Source organism: Cetorhinus maximus, chromosome 10 (assembly GCF_964194155.1).
Source record: "Cetorhinus maximus chromosome 10, sCetMax3.hap1.1, whole genome shotgun sequence".
In the NCBI taxonomy this organism is placed as follows: domain Eukaryota; kingdom Metazoa; phylum Chordata; class Chondrichthyes; order Lamniformes; family Cetorhinidae; genus Cetorhinus; species Cetorhinus maximus.
In genome coordinates, this window is record NC_135888.1 from 31,802,652 (window position 1) to 31,816,213 (window position 13,562).

The 13,562-nt window shown below is 40.1% G+C and overlaps 1 long non-coding RNA gene across 1 annotated transcript in view; it reads right to left on the reverse strand.

Annotated features, from left to right (window-relative positions):
- LOC144685220 (uncharacterized) overlaps positions 1 to 13,265 on the reverse strand; it is a 34,517-nt gene extending 21,252 nt beyond the window's left edge. The window contains exon 1 of the long non-coding RNA XR_013577674.1: positions 13,196 to 13,265. This is a non-coding gene — a long non-coding RNA (uncharacterized LOC144685220). The remainder of the gene's footprint in view (positions 1 to 13,195) is intronic.
- Between the last annotated feature and the right edge of the window lie 297 nt (positions 13,266 to 13,562).

Sequence of the window (13,562 nt, forward strand, 5' to 3'; positions counted from 1 at the left end):
AGAACATGACAGTAGAGATTGAGTTGTGCCACAATCCCTACAGGAAACAGGGCTTAAACTCAACAACATATGCAAATTCTGTCAAATTCCTTGGGCATGTTGTGGATTTGTCCGGTGTCAGAGTTGATCGACATGACAGCAGACAAGAACAATCAAAGATTTTCCAGCTCCTTGCAATGTGACTGAGCTCCAGAGATTCATGGGTATGGTAAACCAAGCCAGCAAGCTCTTGCCCAGCCTCGCTGTTGTCAATGAGCAATTGGTCAGTTGTTAGAACAAGATGATACATGGTGCTGGAAGGAAGCACAACTGAGAAAATCAAAGAGATGCTGTTATCGCTTGATATTTTAGCTCACTATGACCCAGAGCTACCCACTGTCACTGCTGCACTTGCATCTTCTACAGGATTGGGAACTGTACTCTTTCAGTTCCCAATGGAAAGTGTAGATCAGTTTACTGCACACCCCATTCACTGACAGAGACTGGGCAGATATATGGTATGATTGAGAAAGAAAGATTAGCTGCTACATGACCTTGCAAAAAGTTTGTAGATTATGTTCTTGGTCTCCACTTCAAGGTAGAGACAGATCACAATACCTTAATGACCCTCTTAAATTCCAAGGAGCGAGTAGAAATGGCTCCATGAGTGCAACAATTCAGACTGAGGATGATGAGGTTTGAGCAAACACAGAGTATGTTCCAGGAAAACAGCAGAATACAGCAGGTGCTTTGACCCACATCCATGGCAAGACCTGAACAAGCTGATGTAGTCCTTGTCGAAGAAGTAGAAACCTTTGCACCAACAACAACCACAACGCCAACAGCAACAACTCAGCGACTGAATGAAATCAGAAATGCACAGAAATCTGATGACAAATGTGGTCAGGCCAGAGGGCACTGTGGCAAAAGGATGGCCAGCGTACATGCTGCACAATCTTATTCTCAGGCAGTACTATGAACAGAGAGGACACATCAGTGTCGTGGATGATTTACTCATCTATGATGAGAGATTGATTATGCTGAGAGCTCTGACACTTGTTATACTGTGGTGGTTGCATCAAGGACAATTGTGCATCACACAATGTCAAGCCTGAGCAAGATATTCTGTTTGGTGGCCAGGTCTCAAAACCATTGTAGGAGATGGTATCTGTATTACTTGTGCTATTCGTAGTCAGAAGACAAGAGAACAATTGATGTCATATTCCTTTCCATCAATACCATGGGAACGTCTTGGGATGGACAACTTTGAACACAGAAGTAAAATATTCTTGATCATAGTAGACGACTACCACAGGTGGAAATAAGTCAAACAACTGCAGGGCCACAATTCTGAAGCAGTGTTTACATCATTGAAGGTGATTTTTGCAACAGATGGAATTCCAGATGTTGTAACCTCAGACAATGGACCACAGTTTGCCAATGGATATTTTAAAGAGTTCACAGCATTGTATGGATTTGTCCACACTATCAGCTCACCAAGAAACGCGCAAGCCAATGGTGAAGCTGAAAGATGGGTGCCTATAGTGAAAGCATTACTGAAGAAGAATGATGACATCCAACTTGCACTTCTGAGCTATGGTTCAACTCCATTCAAAAATGGTTTAGTACCATGCAAACTCCTCATGGAAGGAAGACTGAGAACTCAACTCCCTACTCTCACATGCATTCATGCCGTGAGTACAAGCTGCTGACTTGGACAAGGTGAGGGAAAAAGAGGCTGAGTATCTTTCCAGCCAGTTGTGGAACTGTGACAAACATTACAAAACAGGCAACCTGCTAGACCTCCAACCAGGAGAGCCAGTTTGAATCCGAGACCAAGCTCGCAATGGACAATTGGTTGAACAGACAGCACGTCCAAGGTCCTACCTCATCCAAACAGATAATGGTATGGTGAGAGGAAACAGTTTCCACACAGAAGCAACTTTATACACAGTCGGAGCAAATAATCTGCCAAATTGAACAGGCCAGAGATGCTGCATTCGTCTACCAATCAATATGACTACGGGACTGGTGAACCTGATTCATCTATTAATTCTTCTGCCCAGAAGAGTCTGAGAGATCACCCATGGGACTCAAGTCTCCAAACCTGTCCAATGGAGAAGAGGATCCAGTCGGGTAGACTAATGAAACCGCCATAGTGTTTGACCCAATGAAAAAGAAATTGAGGGCAGAGACTTGGGAGAGATTTAGTATAATGGGCAGAATCAGAGGCTTGGAGGAGATGTCACATAAGGGGTTAGTTATAACTGTGAAATATGCTAATGAGAAGCCACATACATCATCACAGGATGTGATGCATTGTCACATGATCTTGTTCCTTCTTGTAGAAACTTGTGGTAATATAGTAAGAAATGTTCCAATAAAGTTAATGTTTTCTTTACCTCAGCAGACTCTGTAAATATTCTGTATTAGCAAAATGAGATCAAGAATATTAGAGAGGTGAGGTCAGGCGTGCTCTGAAAATAGTGCCCCGGGATGATGTGTCAGTCTTCCACTGGAATGTTTAAATGGATGATGAAGGGTGGAGAACCAGCAAGATGCATGCCTCTAATTAACTTGCTGTTAAGCTCATTGAAGAGCTTGTTAAATGCTGGAGAGGGATAGAATCAAACTTTCAATGTTAATAATGAGAAAAATAAATTATTTAGTTGTACAGGTTAATGCACAACTGCCTGGAGCACAGTGGGGAGCCATTATTAATTGTGGCTGCAAATGAAAAATCTTGTATAAAAAAGGACTAGTCAAACTGAGATGCTTATGCAGTGGCACAAAGTTGCCATCACTTGAGCAGATTAAGTACCTGATGAATGTCCACTGGCTCTCTGCTCTTCTGCCTGTGCCAATCCTCCAGGCAATGCAAACTCAGTAATGGCTGCTTTTGCTTTTCAAAATTGCCCTCCATCACTCTCCCCCACTCCAGACCATGCCCAGCGCCATCAATTAGATGGTGAACTCACTGCTGAGCCAATTAGGGTACTTCCCTTTAAAAACCCAGTCATATCATTGATGTGGTGTGAGTTCAGGATCCAGAAACCATCCAGCCATCATGTTCCCAACCCCAGATTGAATATCCTGCCCCTCATCACTGTGGCAATGTAGGACGAGATGGCCGCTAATTTGCGCATTGCAAGATCGCTCAAACAGCAATATGATGGTGAGCAGATAATCTGTTTCAGTGATATTATCGGTCAGGACAATGGGAGATCTGCCAGACTCTTCTTTGAATAGTGCTATGGGATCTAATGTCCACTAGAGATGCCCCTTGGTTTAACGTCTCAAAGGGTGGCACACCTGACAGTGCAACACTCCCTCAGCATTGTACCCAACCAAACTGGTTTATTCCCATTTGATTATATACATACACAAATAGCCATAAGAGGATGCTATTACAGTCATCTGTTGCAGAGCAAGAGAGAGAGGAAATGTGGTGAGGAGTGTAATGGAGATGGTACTGCCAGAAAAAAGGAGAAGAGGAAAGTCTAAGACCAGGTGGAAAGATACAGTGGCGAAGGACTTAAACACAGCAGGATTGGAAGTGGAACAGGTGACTGACAGGAGGAGATGGAGAAGGATGATCAACTAGCATTATTGCGACTCCAAGTAAAATGGGAGAAGCTGAGAGAAGATAATCAACCTCCCACACGACTGAAACAGCACCTGTTATTTGTGAATTAAATCTCCCCCCATTGAGTAAAACTATTAAAGGAACAGAAATCCCACCCTTATTCTGAACCTTCAGGATTTTCTTGTGATATCAAGCTCTTTGCACCTGGCTGATTAGGATGCATCATTATGGATTGACACAGTCACTTGGCTGTCACGGCTACTCCACCAACTGTGTTTTGGTTCAGTCCAGAAAGGTGGCAGCAGGTCGCAAATGCTTTATAAGGTCAGGCAGATGATAAAACAAATAATGTTTACGCATGCTAGAGCAAACAGGTCACTCAGGATCAAGTTACACATAAAGAGGCCTCAACCACTATTGAAATAAAAAGAGGATTGAGTATGAAGTTTCCTCATTAAATTTATTTATATTGAAAAACATTGCTGCTCCATATTTAGAATAATTACAGTAGTTCATCATAAGTTTCACTATTAACTGATCACTTTAAAATTGACAATTTAAAAATTCTCACCCTTGTGTCCAAATCCCTCCATAGCCTCTCCCCACCGTATCTTTAACCTCCAGCCCTACAGTCCCTGGAGATCTCCAATACGGTCTGTCTTGATGCATGTCCCCAATTTTCATCACTCCACCATTGAGGGCGGTCGTGCCTTCAGCTGGTTGGCGCTAACCTCACCCTGGAATCCTCACCCTAAACCTTTCTACCTCTCACTCCTATGAACCACTCCTTAAAACCTATGGGCTGAATTTTCCCCCCGTCAGGGGGGTTGTGCAGGTGTGAACCCGATCTGCGCCCCTGATTGGGGACACGCCACCATTTTACGTGGGCGGGCCAATTAAGGCCCACCCAGCGTGACGCACACCCGGAAGTGCTGAGTGCTTCTTGTGTGGGGGGAGGAGGGGGATTCCCTGAGTCATTCCCTGCACTCTTTTGCGCGCATGCACGCGAAAGAGCGCAGAGATCTCCCTGAGGCACAGAGGTGCCTCAGGGAGTTCGGTTTGATGTGTAAATTTAAATAAAGGAAAATAAAAACTTTTAAAACGTGTCCCCTCATTTGACACTGTGACATGAGCTGGGCCACGCGAAAGAATTATTTTAAAAATTTTTATTGACTTTTAAAACACTTCATGAAGCCTCATCCCGCCCGTGGATGAGGTTTCATGAAAAATGCAAAGGCCGCCTGGGCTCTTCGCCTGCCCGCCAACCTTGAGGTTGGACGGGCAGCTCAGCTAATTGAATTAATTGCTATTTAAATGGCCTTAATAGGCCTTTGACAGTCCGACTCGGCTGTGTGCCCGCTGAACTGAAAATCTAAATGACGCGCGGTGATGTCGGGATGCCTGCCTGACGTCACCGCGCGTCACTTTATGCATCGGCGAGCGGGCCCCGCCCCCGCTCGCTGACTGGGGAATTCTGCCCTATGTCTTTCAGTAAGTTTTCAGTCAGCTGTCCTAACACCCTGTTGTGGCTCAGTGCCAGATATATGTCTGATAATGGTCCTGTGAAGTGCCCTTGGACATTTTACTACTTTAAAAGCAGTGTATAAATGTAAACTAATGTCAACAATATTTTTGGGTGTTAATAGGATATATGCATGGAAGGAATAGGATGATATATTTTGTGTTAGCTTTTAGCCAGGGTTGCAGAATGGAATATCGCACTTGTGTTGAAAATGTCATGCACCAATTCTAAATGATTGATAGAACTGGTGCTGAAGACCACCCACAGAGCATTTTGTTTGTCTTTCTGATAAAATGGGCTCAGAACCAAAATAATCATTCTATTGAAGGCATTCAGTAGCTCTCAGGGAAAGCAATGTTTAATTGTACCATTAACAATTTATGAGTTTTCTGTAGTTAAGTCAAGTTTGATTAGCTAATGATGCTTTCTCAACAACTCTGTCACAATCAGCGGAACCCTACCTGAAAATAGCAAATGAGGAAAATACACCAACAATTTAGCTAGTGAGAGTTCCTCTTAACTGTTGATTAAGTTAAGCTGATTAACTTAAAATAATTGTTAACTCTAAATGAGATACAAAAAGCAAATACTGCAAATAGTATCAACGCAAATGGCTGAATTTTTGTCCTGGGGTCAGTATTCAACATCAGGTGAATTTCTGGGTTCTGATCCTGATATTTGATGTCCAACATGATTTTTGACAAGCTGACGATTAGTGACTAGGGTGCATGCTGGCTGAAGAGGGTGAAGGAGAGGGTGAGAGAGAGGGCGGTCGAGAAGGAGAGAGACTTTCTGAAGTGGCACCTCCTTTCCTTGGACATGCTTCAGACTCAGTGAGGGGGCCCAGTCCGTTTCTGCTGAGATGCCTTAATAGGCCCTTTAATTGGCCTAATGGGCCACTCGCCGCTTTGTCACCCCCCTGATCTTCCCAGAACAAAAGTGGCTCAGAGGTGGGGCCGTGGCAGGAGTCTGGCTGGTGGCAGGAAATTGTGAGCCCATCGGCTTCCAGTGCCGCCTTCTCAGTGATTTGAAAATTTGGCGTAAAGTGCCCTGTCAACAGCTTTATAAAGTCTGTTAAGTGTGCACTGAAGAACATGCCTCTAAACACATGTATGTGTGGTTGATTTCAATAATTTTATCTGAATACAGTACACATTTGATGCCCAATGCTAAATCAATATTTTGCTTTCAAAAGCTGTGTGATCATTTAAGTAGCTGTTCACAATTATAGTGCTGAACGATATTTCTAATAAAGTGGTGTTTCTGTCAAGCCTGCCATCTGCATCATTACTGAGCCACCATAACCAGCATTCCATATTTTGATTCCACGTTAAAATCTTCACTACTTCACTACTTTTGTTACTCGCCATATTAAGCAAATCCTTTCTCCCAAATTTTTGTTTTCCCTGCAATCACATTCCAATAAAATGCTAACTACGAATATTTCAGCTAAAATATTTCCAAAATACGATACTACTTACGCTATGATATACCTTAAAATAAAATTCATGACATAATAAATATATAGAAACCCCAGCACTTCAACAAATAATTACAACTATTGCTATCCCATTTCCTAACTGTTCTAAAAACATGACTTTTAATGTGAACAACACCACAGGGGATTAACCAATACATTTAAATGTAGGAGAAAACTCAACTTACAGTTAACAAAGCCTAGAATACTACTTAAAGGAAAATAGGATGCATTTTAACATGGTTGTGTTTCTACTAATCATATGGTTTTTTCATATCACAGATTCCAGCATTTTCAGTAATATTGTTTAATAGTTAACAAAGTTCATCTACAATATTACAGTCTCAAATGCATTGGAGATAGTGTTGGAGAAAAATGGTTAAAAAGGTCTGAATTTTAGAGGAGTGAGCTAAGTTACAATGATTTGAAGCACAGGTAGTTGAAACGTGCAACTTCAAGAATAACTGACGACCCTTGCAAATGATATTAGTTGGCTGTTGCAAGTTTGTATTTTTATTATTATGTCTCCTGTCTCCCGCCTTTTTCTCTGCCTGCCTGTCGCCTTCCTTCTGGTATATTATGTCCTTGTCGTCATTGGATAATTTGCAGAAAGCACTGGACTTGCTCTCATTTGTGCTCTCCATCGGAGGTGGAAATCATACTCGGCCAGGATAGTAGAATATGTTGCCAGTTTTAACTTTTTGGGAAACTACATCTACCCCATTAGCCCTGCAATATGCCTAGAAAACAACCCATAAGGAATGATTGAATTGAAATGTCAATCAGTAGAAGGAGACAATGAAAACATTATTTAGTTTTTCCTGAAGGACATTAATTTAAAAAAATATGCTGTCAGCATAATATTTTAAGTTACTATTTTGAATGGAAATTTATATCTCACATTTTGCATTTTAAGATATCATATTTCTAATAATAGTATATCGTTTATTTTGTTCTGGGAGGTTGCGGTTATCAGATTGAGTCCTCATACACAGTTGAATGTACTCCTTTCGTTAAATATTACTATAGACAACCATTTGTATTACTAGGGAGTTCAGGATAAGCAGCTTGAATCCTTCAATCAGTCTACTATCCTCAGTACAATGTAGATGGAATTCATTCATACTATCCAATCCCCACTCATTCATATAAGAAAATGTAGAATGAATAGGTTTTTCTTCTGTACAAGCTATTTACTGCTCCTTCAGAGTACTGTAGTTCAGAGTGGTGTCTGTGATTTTTTTTACAGAGTGGAAACAATAATTCCTGTGTGCATCCACATTGATGTGCATTGACCTTATTTTTCTGTGTTGAATATTTAGAGAAAAGGCTTGGCAAAAGTGAAGTGGACAATTGTATCAGGATTTCATTGGCGTGCAGTTTTGAGCGTGAAAATAAAGCTGGAGATGTGAGAATGTAACATTTCTCTGGTGATAGTTTTGCACTGCATTGTGACTTATTAGTCCAAGCATATGTTCAATATTGGTAATCAGAACAGCTAATCAGAATATCCGTTGGTTTACATCAAGATCAAATCACACATTAAATTTCATCTTGTTTGCAGAATAGTAAAAAAAAAGTGTGTGCCTTCTATTAAATAGGAATTCTACATGAGGCAAATCAAAAATAAGGGTATTAGAAGCAAATTTAGTAGGAACTTTCAAACGGAATTTGGACATATATTTGAAGAAGGGAAAAAACACAGTGTTATGGGGAAAGAGCAGCGAGTGGGACTAATTTGTAACTCTTTCAGGCAACCAGCACAGACGTGATGAGCTTTCTGTGCTGTGATGTCTATGAGTGGCTCTTTTGACAAACCACCAAAAAACCTGTCATATTCACTACTGTCCCTCATATGAAGGATTAATGTAATGATAAAGATAATATGGCTGAATATCTGTCAGAAGTAAGGAGCATGTAAGGGGTTAGAAAGGGAAATCTAACCTCTCCATCACTGCACAACATTTCTTTTAAACAAGCTCAGGCTTAACATCATTGTGAAGCATTTACAAACCAACATATTTCTCGGATCATCTGTTCAACAGTATGCTAGATGCCGGTCTCAGCAATGGTGTGACTGAAATCTAACAGTATAAGGAAAGCCAAAGGTCAATCAACTGGAGTAAGGTCTGAACTAAACCATATATGTATCCTTACAATGAAATGGATATAAGCTGAGGATAATATTCAAAAATATTACCATATTTCTTTACCTGGGATTGGGTTATCAATGTAGTGCTCACATAGCAAGAGCTTAATAGAGTCTGAATGGTTCTTCTTGACACTTTTTAAAAACGATACACTGTATTCTTGATAATCGCAGGTACTAATTATCCAAGCAATGCAAACTCTGATATATCTATCATCTGCTCCAGCGATTTGACTCTTTTGGTCTCATAGGAGATGGCAAAGATCACTGTAGCCTAAAATTGCTTTGTGCAATAATTTCAGGAGTGTTTAATATGATTGTGTGATATTACTTTATTTGCTATTTTATGAGGGGTCATATGCTCCTCACCCCCCCCCACCCCCCCCCCACTATATGTAACGCCAGATACTCTGTTCCATTGGAGCCAATGGACCTGGTCTCAAGGCACTTCATAGAAGTGCAATGAGGCAGACATTAATGTTGAACTAAAGGTGGGGATAACAGAAGGAATGACTAATAGCTTGATGAAAGAGATAAGTTTTGTAGAAGGTCTTAAAAGGAGGAGAGAATAGTAGAGGCACAGAAGTTTCAGGAATTAATTTGGGAGCTTGGGGTGAGATGGCTGAAGGCATTGCCATCAATGATGATGTGAAGGAAATGGAGAATGAACAAGAAATAAGAGTCAGAGGAACATCAAATTGAGGATTATAGGGCTGAAGTGAATTATAAGAGGTTTCCTTAGAATTGCAGTTTAAAATCCTCTCTCTAGAGATCCAAAATTCATATAACAATCCAGATAACACTTCTGCTAAAATAGCAAAGTATTGCATTATGAATAACATCAAGGTTTGTAAGCTATTATTGCACACAAGCCTACAATGAATTCCATTAGAACGTGCAAATAGGTCTGCTTCTCTACAAATATTATCAGAGTTTTATATATTCTAAAAGAAAATCAAAATGTGGCCCTAATTTCAAATATGCAACCAATTCAATATTTTTAAAAATTCTAATATTACAAAATGTAATATGTAAAACCCATTCAACTCTTATTAGATTTATTCTTAAAATGTCACTAGAATGAAAAGGCTGAAAGCAAAAATATAAAAGAATGGTGTGAATTAATTAACCCTATGCTGCACAATAGGGATGGTTTGTTCATCAGAATTATCTTTTGCTTTATTTGATCACCCTCTGACAGTAGCACTATTCCAAGCAGCCTGCCAGTAAATTCAATCATTGCTTGAGCACAGACATTTGATAAGTCTCCTAACCATGCCGACCTTGGAGCTCTAGCGTGGAAATGTGCCTCAGAACTGATAGAGCCAGGTGCCAGTTGAACAGAATTAAATTAGAAGCTAAAAATTCTCAGAAAGTTAAGGCTCCTGATAGTAAGATAACCCTCTTGGTAGGAATGAGGCAGATGTGTGTCAGATGTCCATTTTATTAATTGTATACTCTATTGACTTCAATGGAGAGTAAAATTGGGCAGGGTGTAAAATGGATAACTAAAATGTTTCCATTGCTAGTGACAAGACAATGAAATAAATGCACGCTTCCTTAGTTTCTCCTTCATTTCCTAATGATTCAAAAATGAGAACTGGCTGCTCTGCTACACTTCAAGGACTCGGATTTTGCTTCTAGTTGCAGCTTGGAGTTCAATTTGTGCTTGATACTCAGGCAGAGCTATCAATCTGTACAATGGCCCCAAATGATTTGTAGCTGGACCAAAAGAAAAAATTAAATCTCTATCTACTGAGTTTGACAAAAAGTGTTCCATCATTTGGATGGCTCTCAGAATAACAGTGTTATCTCAATATGTAGACTATTTCAAACTAAACAATTCTTCTGCCCCTACAATGAAATGGATAAAAGCTGAAGTTAATATTCAAGAACATTACCACTTGATTAGTCTTCTTTCTCTAGGATTGGTTTATCAACATAGCATACACATTGCAAGATCTTAATATTGTCTGAATGCTTCTTTTTGGCACTTATGGCACATTCTATCTTTGGTAATCACATGCTCCATTTTTCCAAGCCATTCAAACACTGATATTTCCATCAGATATCCTCAGTGACGTTCTTTTATTATGCACAACTACATGCATCAAAAACAAATTGTATTGGACTGAATGCATGGAAAAGCTCTTGGAATCTTTTCAAATGTAACAATGGCATGAACAAACCTCCACTTGTTCACCATGTCCCTTTACTGATTAGGAAAGATTATTGCAGGACTGTTTGGCTGGATTTTCAATTTAGCTGCTGAGGACACATGTGGAGATCTTGCAATTTTCACTTGAATCAAGCCAGCTAGGCCATAAATCTCTCAAACACACAGCAATGCCTTTTGACAAGGCAGTTATTTCAATCATCTGACTGTCAGGTTCTTTATAGAGGCATCCTACAGTTATTGCTTTATCTTAACTTTTGCCATGACTGACCGCTTTCCGCCCAACTTGCACATTAGTATGGCCATGCTATTTCAGTGCTGGCCACTGCCTTGTCACACAGTGGCATACAGTGTGATATTGCACTTGTATTGCGCTCTTGTATACTGCTGATGGAAACACCAGGTGAGTAACTGCTGGTTCCTTGCATTTGATGTGGGTCGAAGGCATTTACTTCGCCCGTCCGCCATGTGCTCTTTTTTCTCATTGAGATTTTACTGTGCCTTCTACTAATTATTACTTACACTGTCCAATCATTTTCACCAACAAAATGAATATGCTTGTTATTTTAGGGCATTGGCCTTGGCTAGATCGTAGAGAATCATAGAATAGAGCCATAAAATGGTTACAGTACAGAAGGAGGCCACTTGACCCATCTTGACCATGCCGACTTTCTGCAAGAACACCTCAGCTAGTTGCACTGCCTTGCCTTTACCAGTAGCCCAGCAAACCTTCTCTCTTCAGAAAATTATCCAATTCTCTTTTGAAAGTCATGATTCAATCTGCCTCCCCCACACTCTCAGGCAATGCATTTCAGATCCTAGCCACTCATTACACAAAAAGGTATTTTTTCAAATATCTTTTCTAATGCACTTAAGTGCAATGGAAACAAGGAAACTAGATACATTTGATGTAAAGATGCAGCCGTACCAAAACATTATGCGTGATGTGCAGACACAAGGGGAAGTGAATGAAGTTGAGTGTTTCCAATATTATGTTATGATACATCATGTCTTTTCTGTAAGTGCAACCTATCATAAATTTAAAATTATAATCTTAATTGTAGCACAAGAAAAGCACTTGCTCTTACTTTTCATTGCTGATGTCATATCTTTACTGATCTTATTACCAAATGGCCTCTTCACCTGAATATTCCATTTATCCTGCTTTAAAATCAATCTTATTTTGTTTAGCCAGCAATTGCAAAGGAATACTGGCCTGACTGGTATGTGTTATATAAAATAACAGTGTGCCAGGGGATGAACTATTGAAACACATTAGGCTTTTAGGCTTGTACCAAAACACCACTAATGGTCTTATTGGCCACATATCCTCTGTCCTAAAAAATTGATTCATCTTATTTTTACTGCCTGGAATGCACTTCCCATATGGATGTGGGAGCAGAATCAATAGGAACTTGCAAAGGGAATTGGATATATACTTGAAAGGGAATTGAGAAGAGAGGAGGGGATTTGGACTAATTGGATAGCTCTTTCAAAGAGCTGGCACAGGGACAATGGGCTGAATAGCCTCCTTGCATGATGTAAACTTCTATGAACTCTCTCTCTGTCCTCTAAGCTACTTTAAATTCTCTCACTATACAATTGTGGTACGGAAAACAGTTTGAAGTACAATTAATCCTATAACAATTGTTTTATTCAGGACGCATAAACAAACCATATCTGCATTCTAAACATAGGAATACGTTGATGGGATGCAGTTTTTATCATATATAAATCAAACTGCACTTTTGTACTTTGTTCTGTGTACATTTCTCCAACTGGCAAACAATTTGTGGCACAGATGTGTATTTATGAGCCCCTGCTTTTTATTAGAAGTGGGAGCAAACACCCAAAAGCTCTGAACCAAAGGCAACACATGGAAATGCAATCAAATGTGCACCGTCACTTCTGTCTGGATAGAGGGACTACTGGCATTCCTCACTACCTGTTCTCTAGTTCTTTGCCAAAATCGGGACAAGACTGTGAGATAAATGCAATTGGAGTTAAGGATTGATAAAGTGCTTAAAGGAAATAATGTTCTTTGGGGGGATAAAGAATGTGTCCAGCACCAGACACAACTACATTTATAAGCCAGAAAAGGGTTGTAAACTGCTAAGTTTTAAGTTCACAGCTGACTTTAATCACGAGCATCTTTAAGGATTGAAATGAAAGCTGCTGATCAACAGTTAGATTATCCTGTGAGGAAAAAGACTACAAATGTATAGACAAACTACAGTAGCAGGTTAGACATACAAAATGCTTCCTTCAATTTAATGGAATAAAAAAAAAAACAAGCAGCCACTTACCTTTAGTGGCTCTGAAGTAACAACAGCATCCCAGTAGAAAGTGGAGACATTTCCCAGTGCAGCTGGGCAGTAGCTCTTGCTATTTCTGACGAGGTTGGAAGAGTGGAGGCTTTGCTCTGCGTTCCTGTTTAAATACCACAGGTCTTCAGCTGCAGTCGTGCTGGAGTTTCTTGCTCTCCAAATATAGAGCCCCTGCCACAAATCAAAGATTTCCAGCTCAAATGTTTAAGGGTACCAAGGGAGAGAAGGCTGCCTGCAAGTGGAAAGCTGTGATTAGCTATTGGTTGAACATATACACGCCAGATTATAGGAGTATTGAAGTCAGCAGCAACTCAGGATAGGTGTTTAATTCACAATAGAGGAATAG